This window comes from Oreochromis niloticus, linkage group LG4 (assembly GCF_001858045.2).
Source record: "Oreochromis niloticus isolate F11D_XX linkage group LG4, O_niloticus_UMD_NMBU, whole genome shotgun sequence".
NCBI lineage: Eukaryota > Metazoa > Chordata > Actinopteri > Cichliformes > Cichlidae > Oreochromis > Oreochromis niloticus.
The window spans coordinates 17,752,120-17,767,489 of NC_031969.2; positions in this window are offsets into that span (position 1 = coordinate 17,752,120).

Sequence of the window (15,370 nt, forward strand, 5' to 3'; positions counted from 1 at the left end):
TACCTGACACTTAAAAGATATGACTCCCTTTATGCTCCTCGCTCCTCTTTTGTACCACTAGCTAGATGCAGAAGTACTGCAACTGTTAAATATCAGAAAATAACACTGACCTGACTTTGGCACACGGTTTTGCCTCTTTCATCTCTTTTTACCTGGTAATTAATCCGCAAACAGGACTACCTTTCATGTCTTAGTGTTTAGGCTCAAATCAGTTTGATGTATGAAGGCCCAGAGTGACGTGAAATAATAACTCCCCGCAAATCCATTAAACCAAATGTAACGAGCCTGTTTTGAAAATGTAAGGAGTAGAAAGTAGAGAAAATTGTTTAAAAATGTAGGAAATATAAAGCTGTCCGAAAAAAATACTCAAAGTACAGATACCTGAAAACTGTAAGTACAGTACTTCCCACCTCTGGTCAAACGTATGTCAGCCAATGGCACCGGGCTACTAGTGTTTACTGATGCTGTGACTGCAGGCAGAAGTAAGAGGATGAATTCTGAAGTGTACAGGGCTCTTCTCTCTGCTCAGATTCAGCCAAATGCTGCAAAACTGATCGCACAGCGCTTCACAGTGCAAAAGGATAATGACCCAAAGCATACTGCAAAAGTAATTCTCAGCTTCTCAGGGGAAAGAAATATATAGTGATATTCTTCAATGGTCAAGTAAGTCAACTGATCTCAACCCAAACAGAGCAGCTTTTCTGTCACTGAAGAGAAATCTGAGACCCACAAACAAGCAGCAACTGCAGGCGGCTGCAGAAAAAGCCTGGTAGAGCATCTCCGGGGTGAAAACACAGCTTTTGGTGATGCCCACAGCCCATGGGTCTAGACTTCAGGCAGTCATTGACTGAAAAGGATTTTTATCCAAATATGAAAAGAAATTGTAATATTTAAAAATATGTGTGAAAAATATGTGAATTAAAGCTGAAAGTAAGCATTATAATCATATTGGTTGTTTGATTTAAATTTGGCCTCAACTGGAGTAGTAACCACCAATAGCCATTTCAGTGTATTCCTATACACCTTACATCCAAGCGCTTGTCAGGAGGTATGAACCTACATCACAACAGAGACCTGCAGACTCATGGCAGTCCCTTTGCTAATGAAGTTCTCGTGGTCAAAGACTGATGATTAACGATTGTATTCTTTCTCTTGTCTGCTTTTTTTGTTTGGTGTTTTCACAAATCTGAGAACATGTTAGTTAAAAACACCAAAGTCATTCGCCGACGCAGAGATTGAGGAAGCAATAGATTGTCATCGCTTGTGTTCTACATGGTAAAATTAATGTTTTTGTCAATGGAGTCTGGTGGGTTTGACAAGACTGATTCAAACATGAACTATGAGGTACATACTGAACTGGCTGCCAGTCACCCACATTCACATTTGCTGAACATTTAGGCTTGACAGTGAGCCTAACTTGCGTATTTCTGTGTACAGTCCATACAGGAAACTCTAGTTTCCCCTCAGCATGAGCATCCCTTTAATCAAATTAAAAATCTAATCTAATTGTTTTTTTGTTGTTTTTTTTAAATCGGGGACACACATACAAAAAATAGACAAAGAACCTTATCTTGTCATGTCTGGTTGTGTGCGTTAAATTACATTGTGTTCTTTTTTTAATAATAATAATAATAGTAATATATACTTTATTGATCCCCGTGGGGGAACTTCCTCTCTGCATTTAACCCATTCACTTAGTGATTATCATATTATTACTTCCTGTATTAATTTATAATGTTATCTCTCTTTTCACTTCACATCTTCCAGTATTAACTGTCCTCCTTCTGTGGCCTCTGTGTCAGATTGTCTTTGTGCCATGAGTCAGGCGTTCCAGCAGGCTTGTGTAAGTCCTCCCATGTGCCTGAGACTGCCTGTTTTTCTGTTTTTTGACTCTGCTTTCTCCCTGTGCTTTTGTTTGCACTGTTGTTCCACAGCTGTGTTCTGAAGCCACTTTACCTCGAATAAAGTCTGCCTTTTTGAACTCTTACCCTTCCTCTGATGTTGTATGTTTGATTCCTCATGTTCCTGCTTGTTGATTGTTACAGACCTGTATTTTTTTAGTTTGACTTGTATCAGCAAAATAAAGAGAGAAACATCTATCTATCTATCTTAGTTAATTGCAAGACATTGCATTGGATGGCAGTGACTTCTTTAAAACATTTTAAATAAGACAATTAGTGCCCTGGGATTAATTTATTCAAGCCAGTCTCAGCCTCCTGTTAATTTGGCTGTAAACCCACCCTCTCTCTTATGCTTTACATACCTGATCACCTAGTTTTATAATCAAATAGGAAGAGTTTCCTAACTACTTAACTTTCTCTGTGAAAACTGTTAATAGAATTCTGTGGGAAATTAGCTTTTAACACCTTTCTGCTGTCCCATTTTAAAAAGGTGACAGTGATACAGTGATATCGCCTCTTTTCGTAAATCCTTTCCTCTCCTCCATCCACTCGCCACCCTCGCCCCTTTATCCTATCTTCTCAATTACTGTTTCTTTCCTCCTTTCTTCCCATCTCCCCACCCTTTTGACTCCTGTCTTCTCATACCCCCTCTCACCCCCCTTCCCTGACTGGGAAGTAGCGCTCTCTCTCTCGAAGCTTGTCCCACACCGAGGGCTGTGCCAATTAATGGCTGTCATGTTGCTCTGTGGTGGAGCTGCAGTAAGTGGTGCAGACAATTTGTATTACAGAGGGCCCATCTCATGCATGGGTGAGCTGGGTGATGTAGCCTGCCTGTGCTAATAGGCTGTGAATGCAGAGGCCATAGACCTTGAGCACTCCACAACCGGAAGGCTTAAGTTGGTGGTAGTCAAATTGTGCATTCAGAGTGGACAGAAGCTACATGACCGCACAAAATAAAAACGGTTTGTATCTACAATCATTCTAGGTGACCCATGCAAAAGTAGATTGTGAGGCAAGAAGCTACAGCTCTTTACAGTCCCTCTTTCTTTCTACTTTATGGCATTCCAAGTTTTATAATTGGATCAAGCACTACAAAACACCTCATTACTTAAACTGAAGAGGCCTGTCTAGGCAGCTTTTCAGGGGATCATGTGTGTGTGTGTGTGTGTGTGTGTGTGGTTGAATGCGATTGCATGTGCTTGTGTGAACCACCTCGAACGTGTTAAAAGTAAATGTGCGTCTAATGATTTACAGGAATTTGCACATGCAGTCTTTTTTTTCTTCATAACAATAGTTCACTGAGAAGAGCACTGAGATTTAAAGCACGTGGGACAGGTTGGCTCACAGAAGGCAGGCAAGAAAATGATTGGAGTGGATTAAAGATGTCAGTACTGCGTTTGACAGCATGGGAAAGCACTGGAAAGCAGAAGAATAAAGAATAGCCCAGGATTGCAGGCAGATGAGCAATTCCAGATCTTTCTTACTGAACTAATGCATAAGCTTGATGATAATGAGTATCAATCAAGGATCCTTACTGTGCCAGAAGAAATGCAAAATACTGTGTTTGATTTCCCCCATACTGCTCATTTATGTGTTTATTGATGTATTTCTGTACCATCCCCACAGGTGGTTGCTGAGACTCCTGAAGCAGGGATTTGTGGAAAAGGTCATCTGATCTGCATAATTTCTTATTACTAGGAATATTGGAAGTGATTGAACTGAGGCAGGTGGCAAGTGAGCAATTTATTATTTCATATGTCGCTAAATTAATTATCCCTCACCAAGCTGGGTGTGTACAATGTGGCAATGAAATTTGCTTGTTTGTGCTTCTGTGTGTGTGTGTGCTGCATGTAAAAGGTTACTCGAATTTGCTAAGCACAAGTTCTGCCGAGCTTTTCAAAGATCATAGCTTCATTAATAAATATATCAGCACTCTTCTATGTTTTGTCTTTTCTTGAGATGGATGGATACTGCTCATTAATGCAGATATCTGATCAGCCAATCATGTGGCTGCAACTCAGTACATTTAGGCATTAGACATGGTCACAATGGCCTGCTGAACTCAGCAATAAAACGTGAAACAAAAGTGATTTAAGTTATTTTGAACTTGCCATGGCTGTTGGTGCCAGACTGGCTGGTCTGAGAATTTCAGAAAATGATGATCTATGGGAATTTTCCCACATAACTACTTCTAGGCTTTACAGAGAATGTTCCAGAAAAGATAAAATATCAAGTGTGCAGCATTTCTTTGGGCGAGAACTTCTTGTTGATGTCAGAGGTCACAGGAGAATAGCCAAACTGCTTGAAGCAGATGTGAAGAATAACTCAAATAACCACTTGTTGCAGTCAAGGTATGCATAAAAGCATTTCTGAATTTAAAACACATCAGACGTTGAAGCGGATAGGCAAAAACCAAACCAGGTGCCACTCTTGTGAGTTAATAACATTAAACTGATACTACAGTTCACACGGGCTAACAAAAAATTGGACAATAGAAGACTGGAACAATGTCACCTGGACTGATGAGTCTCGATTTGTGCTGCAACATTTAGATGGTATGATCTAAACTTGGTGCAAACAACATAAAACGCATTGATGGGTGGGATATTTTCTTTGCAAACTTTGAGCCCCTTTGTACCAACTGAGCATTGCCCAAACACCACAGCCTACCTGAGTATTGTTGCTGACCATGTCCATTCCTTTATAAATGCAGTGTGCTAATCTTCCAATGGCACAGCATGTCACAAAGTTCTCAAACTGGTTTCTACAGCATGAAAATGAGTTCACTGTACTCCAATGGCCTCCAAAATCACCAGATCTCAATCCAGCAGAGTATCTTTGGGATGTGGTGGAAAATGTGGAGACAAGAAATCTGCATCAACTGTGTGATCCTATCATGTCAATATGTACCAAAATCTATGAAGAATTTTACCACAAAGAATTAATTATCTGACACTAAGTAGGTGTACCTAATAAAGTGGGCGCTTTACATTTAGGTCTATTTTTATTGAAACTTTCAAAACAGCACACTATGACAAAAAAGAAAAATCATACCTTTTTGTACATGCACACACAAACTGTGAAGGGAAGAAAGTTTAAGTCTTGAAAACCTAAAACAACTTATGAATACAAAAGGGACACTTATTTGTGTCCTTCTCCCTCCATGGTTTATCCAACAGTGTGCTTTGGCTCTTCATGCATTATGCGTAAAAACACTGCTGCAAAGAATACATCTGTGCATCCTCAGTTGTTTAGAAGAAAATAAAAAGGTATGAATGGATTAAAAAAGGAGATGATTTTTTTGAAAAGACAGGGATCATGAATCAGCATCGTACACAAACGCTTTTTTCCATAGGCTCATTGTTGTGCAAGGCAAAGCATTTCAGCTCCCTAGAGGCATTCCTTCAAAACTGTTATCAATCAACAACAACTGGCTATGTTTTTCTACAATAAAAGCCTACATATAAATTAAAATGAATATAAAGCAGCCTTAGGGAAAAAAGGGAGGGGGGTCATCTGCTGCATTTTTAAAACAAACAACATTACTCGTGAAGCCTTTATAAGTTGGTACTGTCTTCATTTGTACCTGTATGCTTTTGTATGCTGTGTAATATAACTCTAATGGTTTCATGGTTCTCAATCTTTTTTTAGACATCTTCTTTTATAGAGGATTTTTGCACCTTTTAAAAAACACAACCCAACAGGCTTTATATCAGTCCTTTTTTTACTCCTCCAACTCTCGCCTGCGTGACAGGGCAAAATAAATTGGAAACAGAAAAGTGAGAATGCTGGAAAATATGGTTGACATGGCCAGAATGTGTCATTATTGAAGGTAGGCGTAAAAAGGGCAGGCGGTGTTATAGCTGGAGGAAATAATTTCTCTGCACAATTCAGATTCAGTGTTTTTGTGCTAATGGGTCTGTCAAGGTGAGCCCATCAACGCTGCAAAAAAAGAGGGGTGGGTGAGCTGGGGGGGGTGAGCTAATTATAAAAGATGTGTGTGCATGCACGAGTGTTTCATCGGGTTAGTGTGTTTGCACAGGTGTGCGAAATCGAGAGAAAGAAAAACAACAGAAGAGGGCCAAAAACAAAGATAGCTGCTGTAGAACAGTCATTTACAAGCTATCATGAGTGAGTAGTGACACCCACGCATCATATGTCAGCATTGTACTGAATCATAATGGAAGATGTGTTGCAGGGAGGGTTATTATCATCCCATCCCATTATTTTGTTGTTTAGAGATCATTGAGATGTATCCTCTGTATACATATTAAAAAACTGCACATATGATTTGCTGTATTGATTTATATTACTTCTTAGCATCATTTCTCTTTCAGCGCCCCAGTAATATTCTGGTAAATATACCAAACGGCTTTTCCATTTAGTCATAAGTCACTTTATAAATCTTGTAAATTTGTAGTGCTGTGGCTCTTCTGTTGTAACCCAAGAGAGGCAAGGCTTTTTTGCAGTTTCCTAAAGCCAATAATTCTAAAATAATTGGACCAGTTTCACTGAATAAGTGCGAGTGATCCAAAACAAAAAAATGCTTAATCTTTTAGATTGGTGCAATTAGTACTGCTACTAACAGTGCATAATGCTGAGGGTGCCATCTGTTATCCAGTCGCCATTCATCTTTTTCAAATTTACAGAGGTGTTTTGTGTGTCTTTTGCACACTAGAGGGTGCACACGGATCTCGTCAAAACCTTATATGTTGCCAGATTTCTTTTGTTGCTTCCCAAACTGGCCGTTGAAAATAATGTATTTCACATTTCTATGCACACAGATACACGTGTACTTAACACTTTAACCTTGGAGCTATGCCAGAGTGTGTATCTGTGTTAGTATTTTCTGTATACAGTGATATAACAGTTAAAAATGAAAAATACGAACCCTTAATCCTTATCTGTCGAAATCTGGTGGATTTGCTGGCATGGTTTTAGTGGATGTTCTGAGTGATCATGTTTATCGTATGAGGAAACATAGGCACATCTGTAATTAGAAAACCAATTTACATAAGAAATAATAATTTAATTTGAGCACCTATGAGGAATCTTAGGTGATACTGTCTACCTCCATCGCCAAAGCACCAAATGATGGAGTACCTTAGACAATAGTGGGCCAGCCCCAAACACGTGTGCATTGAAGCTGCTGCTGATCCACAACTTACTGAGACACTTTATGCTGTTTTTTTCCTTTCATCTGTCACGCCTCTTTATGTCCCGGTGGCAGTACGCCATTGTTTCTAATAAAGCCATATAGAGATTGCCCAGTCTGACTATGTAGCCACTCACAGCAGTCCCCTGAGGCATGGCATCACTCCCCTCTCTCTCCTGGCACACTGCTTCAACCCAAGAGAAGAGCTTTTCTGAATATGGATGAAAACCCCATGCTGCCAATGGGCACACTGCTGTGGATCAAATCTTAGTTCTGAGAGGAGAGTGGAAAGAGGGGAAGAGAGAGAGAGTGGATGGAAAAAAGAACTGCCAAACAGCAACTGTAATGCATGTAGACATCTTTCTCTGTATTTTAGACTCCAATCAATGGTGTATCGTTTTAAAGAGTTATAAAGGGTTTAACTTAAAAAAGAGAAATTTAGACAAAAAGCCCAGATATTTTTGAATTTCTGTGACAGTGAAAAAAACGTGAGGTGAAAATGACTCACAGTGTAGCCCACTCCAATGTCTTTGTTGTCAGTATCCAAGGCCAAATACACTAATGCTGTTTTTCAAGTGCTTACACTATGTTCCTCTAAAAAGCCAGTCCTTGTTTAAGTTCTCCAGGTATGACTTGGTATCCATCTGTTAATTTTATGCCAAAAGCAATCACTCTTATCAGCCAGCACCTGCCATTTGCTTTTCCCAGCTGACATTTGATTAATTGACTAAATGATTTACTGGCAAATGTCATAAAGCGCACAGACCTGGGCAAATGAAATGTAGGATATTAGATCTGTGTGCATGTGTGTGTGTGTGTGTGCGTGTGTGTGTGTTTTTGAGGGGGTGGGCCAAATCTAATCAGGATGAGCTGTACAGAAAATCATATCATATGCATCCATCAGTACAGTGAATATACCTTTTCAGCTGAATATACTGAAAAAAAACTTGTACCATCTTGTAAAAATGCAGATATTTTCAGTAATTAAAATGTGAAAGATTTGAAACGCATATATTAAATTATATTAAAATACTGTAGCCCTAAATCTACATGAAATCTTCTATTTTTTTCTATATTTTTGTAGGTTCCAGTTTAATAAACGGTATTTACATGTGTAAAAACAATAGTGAGGTGTGTGGTAGGAGTATCAGATGGGGTCAAGGTGGGGGTGAGATTACATAATGGAACGACTCTGAGCCCCTTCTTGTTTGCGGACAAGAAGGACAGGTTAACAAATGGACAGGAAGGGGTCTTCATATACTGTGATCTGTATTGAGAGCAGGGAGCAGGTGGAAGAGAGTTTGGAGATGTCGAGGTATGCTCTGGCGAGAAGAGAAATTAAAGTAAATAGAAGCAAGACAGACTATGTGTGTGAATGAGAGGGAGACAGAGGAACAGTAAACTGCAGGGATCAGAGGTACTGAAGGTAGATGCGTTTATATACCTGGGGTCAACCATCCAAAGCAACAGATTGTGCACAAGAGAGGTTAAGGATAGGGTGCCGGCAGAGAGGAGTGACTGGAAAATAGTGTTGGGGTGATTTGTGATAGAAGGATAGCAGCAAGAATGAAAGGAAGTTTTACAAGATGGTAGTGAGACCTACTGTGGTTGTATGGTATGGAGACAGTGGTACTGACAAAAAGACAGGAGGCTTAGCTGGAGGTGGTAAAGTTGAAGATTTCCACTGGGAGTCAAACCGATGGACAAAATTAGGAATTTGTATTTCAGATGGACACCTCAGGTTGAGCAGTTGAGACACAAAGTTAGTGAGCCAAGAGTGAGATGGTTTGGACATGTGCAAGGAAAGTGGATATATTATACAAAGGATATTGACAATGGTGTTGCCAGGAAGGAGGAAAAGAGGAAGACTTCAAAGAAGGTTCATAGATGTAGTGAAGGAGGACATACAGAGGGTCGGTGTGGCAGAAAAGGATGCTAGAGATATGGTGAGATGGAGCTGATTCAGTGTGGCAACCCCTAAACAGAAAAAAAAGTATTGTTATTGGATGGGTTTTTGTTATGTAACTTTATGTAAAAAATCTTGTACATTTAATCCATATTAAATATATTAAGAAATTCAAAATACTGTTGTAGTAATAATGGTTTGTAATTACAGCAATGTACTGTTCCTCTTTGATTATATCAACTTTATCTGCAACATTGCTGGCATCATGATTACAGATTGTTGTCATTCACATTCATGCTCCTTCTGTGACAGTGACAGAGAGGAAGTGGTACTTGACACTTATCAAGTCTTATCAGTGTGTGGAAATGCTACTGTGGTGAAGGACAAAGAAGACTAAAAAGAATCCTGTGGTTCAGAATTTGAAAGGTGCTCTCAGTTCCTGTTTGGTGGTTTCTTTGTGCCTATCCATTAATATGACAGTTGTCTTTTTAGTAGTAATCTTGTTCATTCATATTTGTTAATTTGATATATAAATAATACTATATTCAGCACAGTAAGATTACCATTTTCTTTATTATTACCATTTTAAGGAAATGTTTAATGGAAAGTGTGCCTATCAGAATGTAGCTCATTATAGAACCTGAGTGACCACATCTGTGCTGAAGTTAATGCTTGCAATTTACTGGTGGAGTTTTACTTTATGTGCTTAATAACTGCAAGGTTTACTGAGAATGAGTCTTACCTTGAATGGAACACAATTAGCATACCACTAACGAGCCCAATAAATAGACTGTCAGTAGTTATAGATTAAAATAAGTTACAAATTTTTTTTCCATTTCCTCAGTTTTAATAACAGTAGATAGTGTTACTGAAAAAATCCCTGAAAACAAAATACTGTAAAATATGAATATGCAATCTCGCTTCCTTTGTTAATATAAAGTCTTTCATGTGTGCTGGCTACAGTGCAGGTCCTGGGAGTATTGCAAACAGTACAACTGAGTGAAGAGAACTTCAGAGCTTGGTGCTGCAAGAAAATGACCATTTATATTGACTGGGTCGAAATCTGAGCGCGCTGGTCCAATGCCAGAGGGAAATGGTGGGGGAGTTTGACTCTTCCAGAGTAGCAAGCACTTAGTAAGTAAATTACTCTAATGATTTAGCTAGTGGAGCTATAATAGCCAGTAGGCAGGGATGCATGTCTGAAGAGAGCAACTTTTCTTTCTTACAGAGCATAGTTCTACTCAGGACATCCTGCTGATGAGAGGAGCTCTGTTGCATACAGAGCAACGATATAAATAAAATATTATTACCATTGGAAAGTATTCTTTTTGAGGGTAGAGAAAGTAGAATGTTTAGAGATGCAGACTTTTGGGGCTTTCTTTCTGGTGAAAAATACAGTTTTCACAGGACTCTATGCAGTCCTGTAAAAAACTAAGTGCACCCTTTCTGCTTCATTGGAATTCAGAGGGTAGGTAACAGGTGAGTGCGCCTAATCAAATGAAATTGATTCATTGATTATTAACAAGTGTGATCACCTCTACAAAAGTGGAAGTTTGGGGAGTTTGCTCGTCTGGAGGACTCAGATGTATTAGCACAATGCCATATTATTGCCAAGAGTGGAAAATTCAGACTATACAGACCTCATTCAGCACGTTAGATGTTAAAGTTCATGGAGTTCAATTAGAAAAAGACTTAACAAGTATGGTTTGAAGGGTTGCCAGGAAAAAGCCTCTTGCCTCAAAAAACAAACAAACACCGCAACATGGCTAATTTTGCAAACCACTAGGCTTCTGGAATAATGTCTTTTGGACAGATGAGACCAAATGGGGAGATATTTGGCCATAATGCACAGCATCACATTAGCAAAAACCAAATGCAGCATATAAGCCCCAACACCTCACAGTGGCTGGGTTGATGATTTGGGTTTGTTTTGCAGCCATAGGACCAAGCAAAATAGCCAAGCTTGTTTTGCTTGAAACTTTCCAATCATTTCAAGCATGAATCCCTCTGCATACCAAAGAATTCTAGAGACTAACGTGAGTACATCTGTCCACCAGCTAAAGCCAAAACTGAGTCATGCAACAAGGTAATTATCCCAAATCTACAAAAAGAAAATGATAAAGGTGTTGCAATGCCACAGAAAAAAGTCCAGACCTCATCATGATGGAACTGCTGTGGTGGGCCCATAAGAGAGATGTGGATGAATGAATGTCCACAAATCTCAATGATATGAAGTGAGATTGAAGAAGAGTAGACCAGAATTACTCCACAAAAATTTCAGAGAATTATAAATTCATGCAGAAAATGATGAGTTCAAGTTATTGCTGTGAAAAGTGATTCGATATGCTGCTAAATCACGGGGTGTACTTAGATTTTCAAATGACTGCATACTTGCCACTATGAAATAATTTGACACTTTTAAACTGTTAACCAAGGCTCAAAATTGGTTTCTTTAGAAACTGTGACTATTTTTGTCATCATCATTTAATCTAACTAATAATATCAATCCTGAACATTACAAATTTGTAGGAATAAAGTTCTATAGCAGTGGTTCCCAAAGTGCGGGGCCCGCCCCCTAGGGGGGCGCAGAGCTATTGCAGGGGGGGCGCCGCATGAACAGGGAAAAAAAACAAAAACAAAAACAACGCTTGGACACTGCTAGCACGGGGCGCCCACACAAACGCAAAGCAGGAGATGAAGCATAGCTGAATATGTTTCCAAACCAACTTCATTCTAAGCCAAAGACTAGAAAATATGGTGAAGCATATCTTCCCTTTGGTTTCACCTGCACAAGTGCTGACGTAGGTCTCCCTGCAGAATTAGTTTTCCCTGCATCGGGAGCAGCGCTGGGCTGTTCAAATCACGGACAAACAGTATCCCACAGTTGTTTATGTTTTTGAACCCATTTTGTAGAGGGTTTTTTTGAAAAATGTATTGATAGCAATGTTGAACATTATTACACAGGAAAAAAAACACAACTACATGTAAAATAATTACACCGTGATGCCTCTGCCTTTCTAAATGCAGGGACAGTAATGGCCTGTATATGTAAGCGTGTAAAACCTGCAGAGTCAGATTAAAAGTATTTTGTCTCTATCTGCCATTCATCTCATGTAAACAATGAGTGTGACGTGACGTGAAAAAGGCACATACCTTTGACATTGCGTGACAAACTCTGTATTCCTTGTCCACACGTAAACGCAAAAAAAAGGAGTTTTAAAAAATCTCCGTTCTCGGTGATTCGATACGCCGTTTACATGTGCCCGAAACAGCTGCGCGTTCAAAAATACCCGTGTAGGTGCGGACGGAGCGTAAAAGAGTTGGTAGTTTATTTTCTTACTACCTGTAATTTATTGCAGATTATTTGTATTTGCTTAATTGTTTAATAAATGTTTGAGGTGTGAAATAAACCGCAATGGAGCAAAATATGGGTGTGTGTGGTTGAAGGATGTGTTTGTGCGTGTGCGTGCGCGCGTGCACGCGCGGGGGTGGGGGGGCGCGAACATTTTTCTTGTTAAACAAGGGGGGCCCAGCAAAAAAAGGTTTGGGAACCACTGTTCTATAGTATTTTCCACATTTCCCTACAGGCCAAAAGGAGACCTTCATGTTACTAATTTTGTTGCTTAACTCTCCAAACCTATAGGCATTTTGCTTTAATCAATGTCAAAATAACCTTTAATCATATTTGAGGAAAAGGTCAAAATTTTAAAGAGTGGCCCATCAGTTAGAAAATGCTGGTACTACGATAGAAGATAGAAAGTCAGCAGCCAGGTGACATGGTTTATTACAAAGATTGTGTGGTGGTGTCAGTCTTCTCATATATGTTTGACATCACTATACAGTATATGGTATGTAGTTGTTCACATATTTCCTGTGTCATGTCACTCATCACTGGGTAATGTGTCATAGACCAAGGACAGGAGAACTATGTTCTATGACACCGCTGTGCCTTCAATAGCTGCCCTGAAGGGAAGAACTGAATATGGCACAGCTGCACACACACAATAGCTAATGAAAACGATGGCATGACAACCAAAGAGCTAAACTGCCTCTCTGATTGATGATAAGAGCATTATGCCACTGTACTGTACTTGTTACACCGTACTGAAGCCTCATACAACCTTCTAACATTAATGGGGGCTTTGGGCCACTGGGAAGTCCACTGCAGGCACAGGTCTTGCCACTGGAAAAAAAAGTAGTGCAACACAAAGACACTCAGATCTAAGAGAACAGTAAGATGAGAGGTGGAGATGAAGTAGAATGGCGGAAGCATAGTAAAAGCCAATGAGAAAAAAGAAAGTGGGTTCTTTCTATGCCAAGGGTGAGATGACCAAGTTTCTAATGTGTCAAATTGATGTCTGTCTCTTCCCTCTAATTCTGTCTTTCTTCTCTGACTAACACACACGAGCATAGACTTCAGAGTGTTTTATAAAGAACTCCATTGTGCCAATGGCTCCCTAAATTGCCTCTCAATTTTCATTTGGCTCTTCAGTTAGTCTGTGTGCCTGCTCCCCTTGTGTTCTCTCTCAAACCACTAGAAGCGCTGCTTGCAGGCGGATCAATGGCACAGCCCCGGGAGTAAAGGGAGAAGGACCGACTGAGGGTGTTTTGTCTTTCATCCTCTCCTCCCTCTGATGGTTTCCTGCATGTGTTTCCAAAGAAGGTACAGCTAATGCTAAAGTTCAAAGAATTGCATCTGTGTGTCAAAAACCATTGTGCAGATCATTGTGATAATACTTCTGAAAGTGTTTTCCAGTAAATAATAATTTGAGTTAAAACAAGTACAATCTTTTTGATGGATAACAGTAAAAGCATATGAATGAAATAGTGATGTTGCTACAGTTTATTCATAGTTGTCTATGAGTGAGCCAGGTTGTTTAGTACTTTGCCATGCTAGCGCATAGATTTGTCAGATTCCTCGGGTAAAAATATTAATCAGGCATATCTGGTGATTGTTATTAATGAACACACCTACTATGATATTGATTTTCAAATGGTGGTTTTGACGCTTCCACTCCACTGATTTACACAATTTACTTTATCATAAAAATATAAATAATACAATAAATAAATTATTCATTGTATCTGCCTAGTCTCAAACAGCTGTAAAAAATTAAAGGAGAAACCACTCTTTGCAAGGTATTGAGCCACTGATCCTGTAAGGCTTACTCTGAAGAAAACCTGCAAAAGATTTTCCCTTATTTGGCGTTATTATCGTGGTGATGGAGAGCACTGTTTAACTTGTCCAGATTATAAAACCTCCCATGCATGTTTAATGAAATCAAAACATTAATCACTAAAATGTTTTCCTGTTTTGAATGAAGTGAATAGAGGCCTTTTTATAATCAAATTGCTCAGTATCTTTGACACACATTTAGCCTGGATTGACAGAAAAATATAAATATGAACATGTTGTATTTGTCACGGCCCACGGAAGTGTCTGGGGATTTTCCAGTCTGGGTTGGCGTGCTTCCTGTATCCACCCTCAGGGGTGGAGGTCTGGCATCGGACCTGTGGCATATCCACGACTAATCACCAGGAAGGTTTTTTTAGGCCAGCGCTGTCTTCCACTCATCAGCTACCCCACGGTGGTAACTAGGCTCTCCTTGTGTTTAGCTTTATACCAGTCTTCTTCGTGTTTAACCTTGTCTGCAGCTCCCAGTGGCAATCTCCTGGATCCACTCTCTGCTGTTTTTCCCATCAATGCTGGCTCCACTTGCTTCACTCACCTGCAATCCACTTCCTGTAAGGATTCATTACTCACCTCACTCACCTACCTGGCCCCCTGCCCATCGCACTCTGCCAGGACCATCTCTGGAAACTCTGGTAATGGACTCCTCGCCAACCTCAGCACTCGGTCCCCGCTCCGGACACATCCATGGGTACGCTCCCCAAGGCATCATATCCTTGGCCTCAGCAAACACCACTGTTAATGCTAAACTTTAGCTCTTCTCAACCACCATGTCAGTCCAGTAATGTCTAGAGATGGACCGATCCGATATTACGTATCGGTATCGGTCCGATACTGACCTAAATTACTGGATCAGATATTGGAGAGAAATAAAAAATGTAATCTGATCCATTAAATATCATGAAAGCACCTCACAAAACTTGCGACATTGCGTAACTCAGCTCATAACCTTAGCACGTCGGAGCAGTATGTATCACGTGATAGAGCGGCTGTGGCGTGCGAGACCTCTCGGCGGTCTCGTTGAGCAGTTGGAGCCTCGCTACCAAACCGGCATTTCATCTCCGAGGAAGTTATCCCAGAGAGAAGTAAAGCAAGTGTGTAAGTTCATCTCTGAATGTTTGTAAAGCATTCTCACATTAAGCTTAACAACCGATATATGGAGCGACTGCCTCTTCTCTCTCCCTCCCTCTCCTGCTGCTACTTCAATCATGAAACTG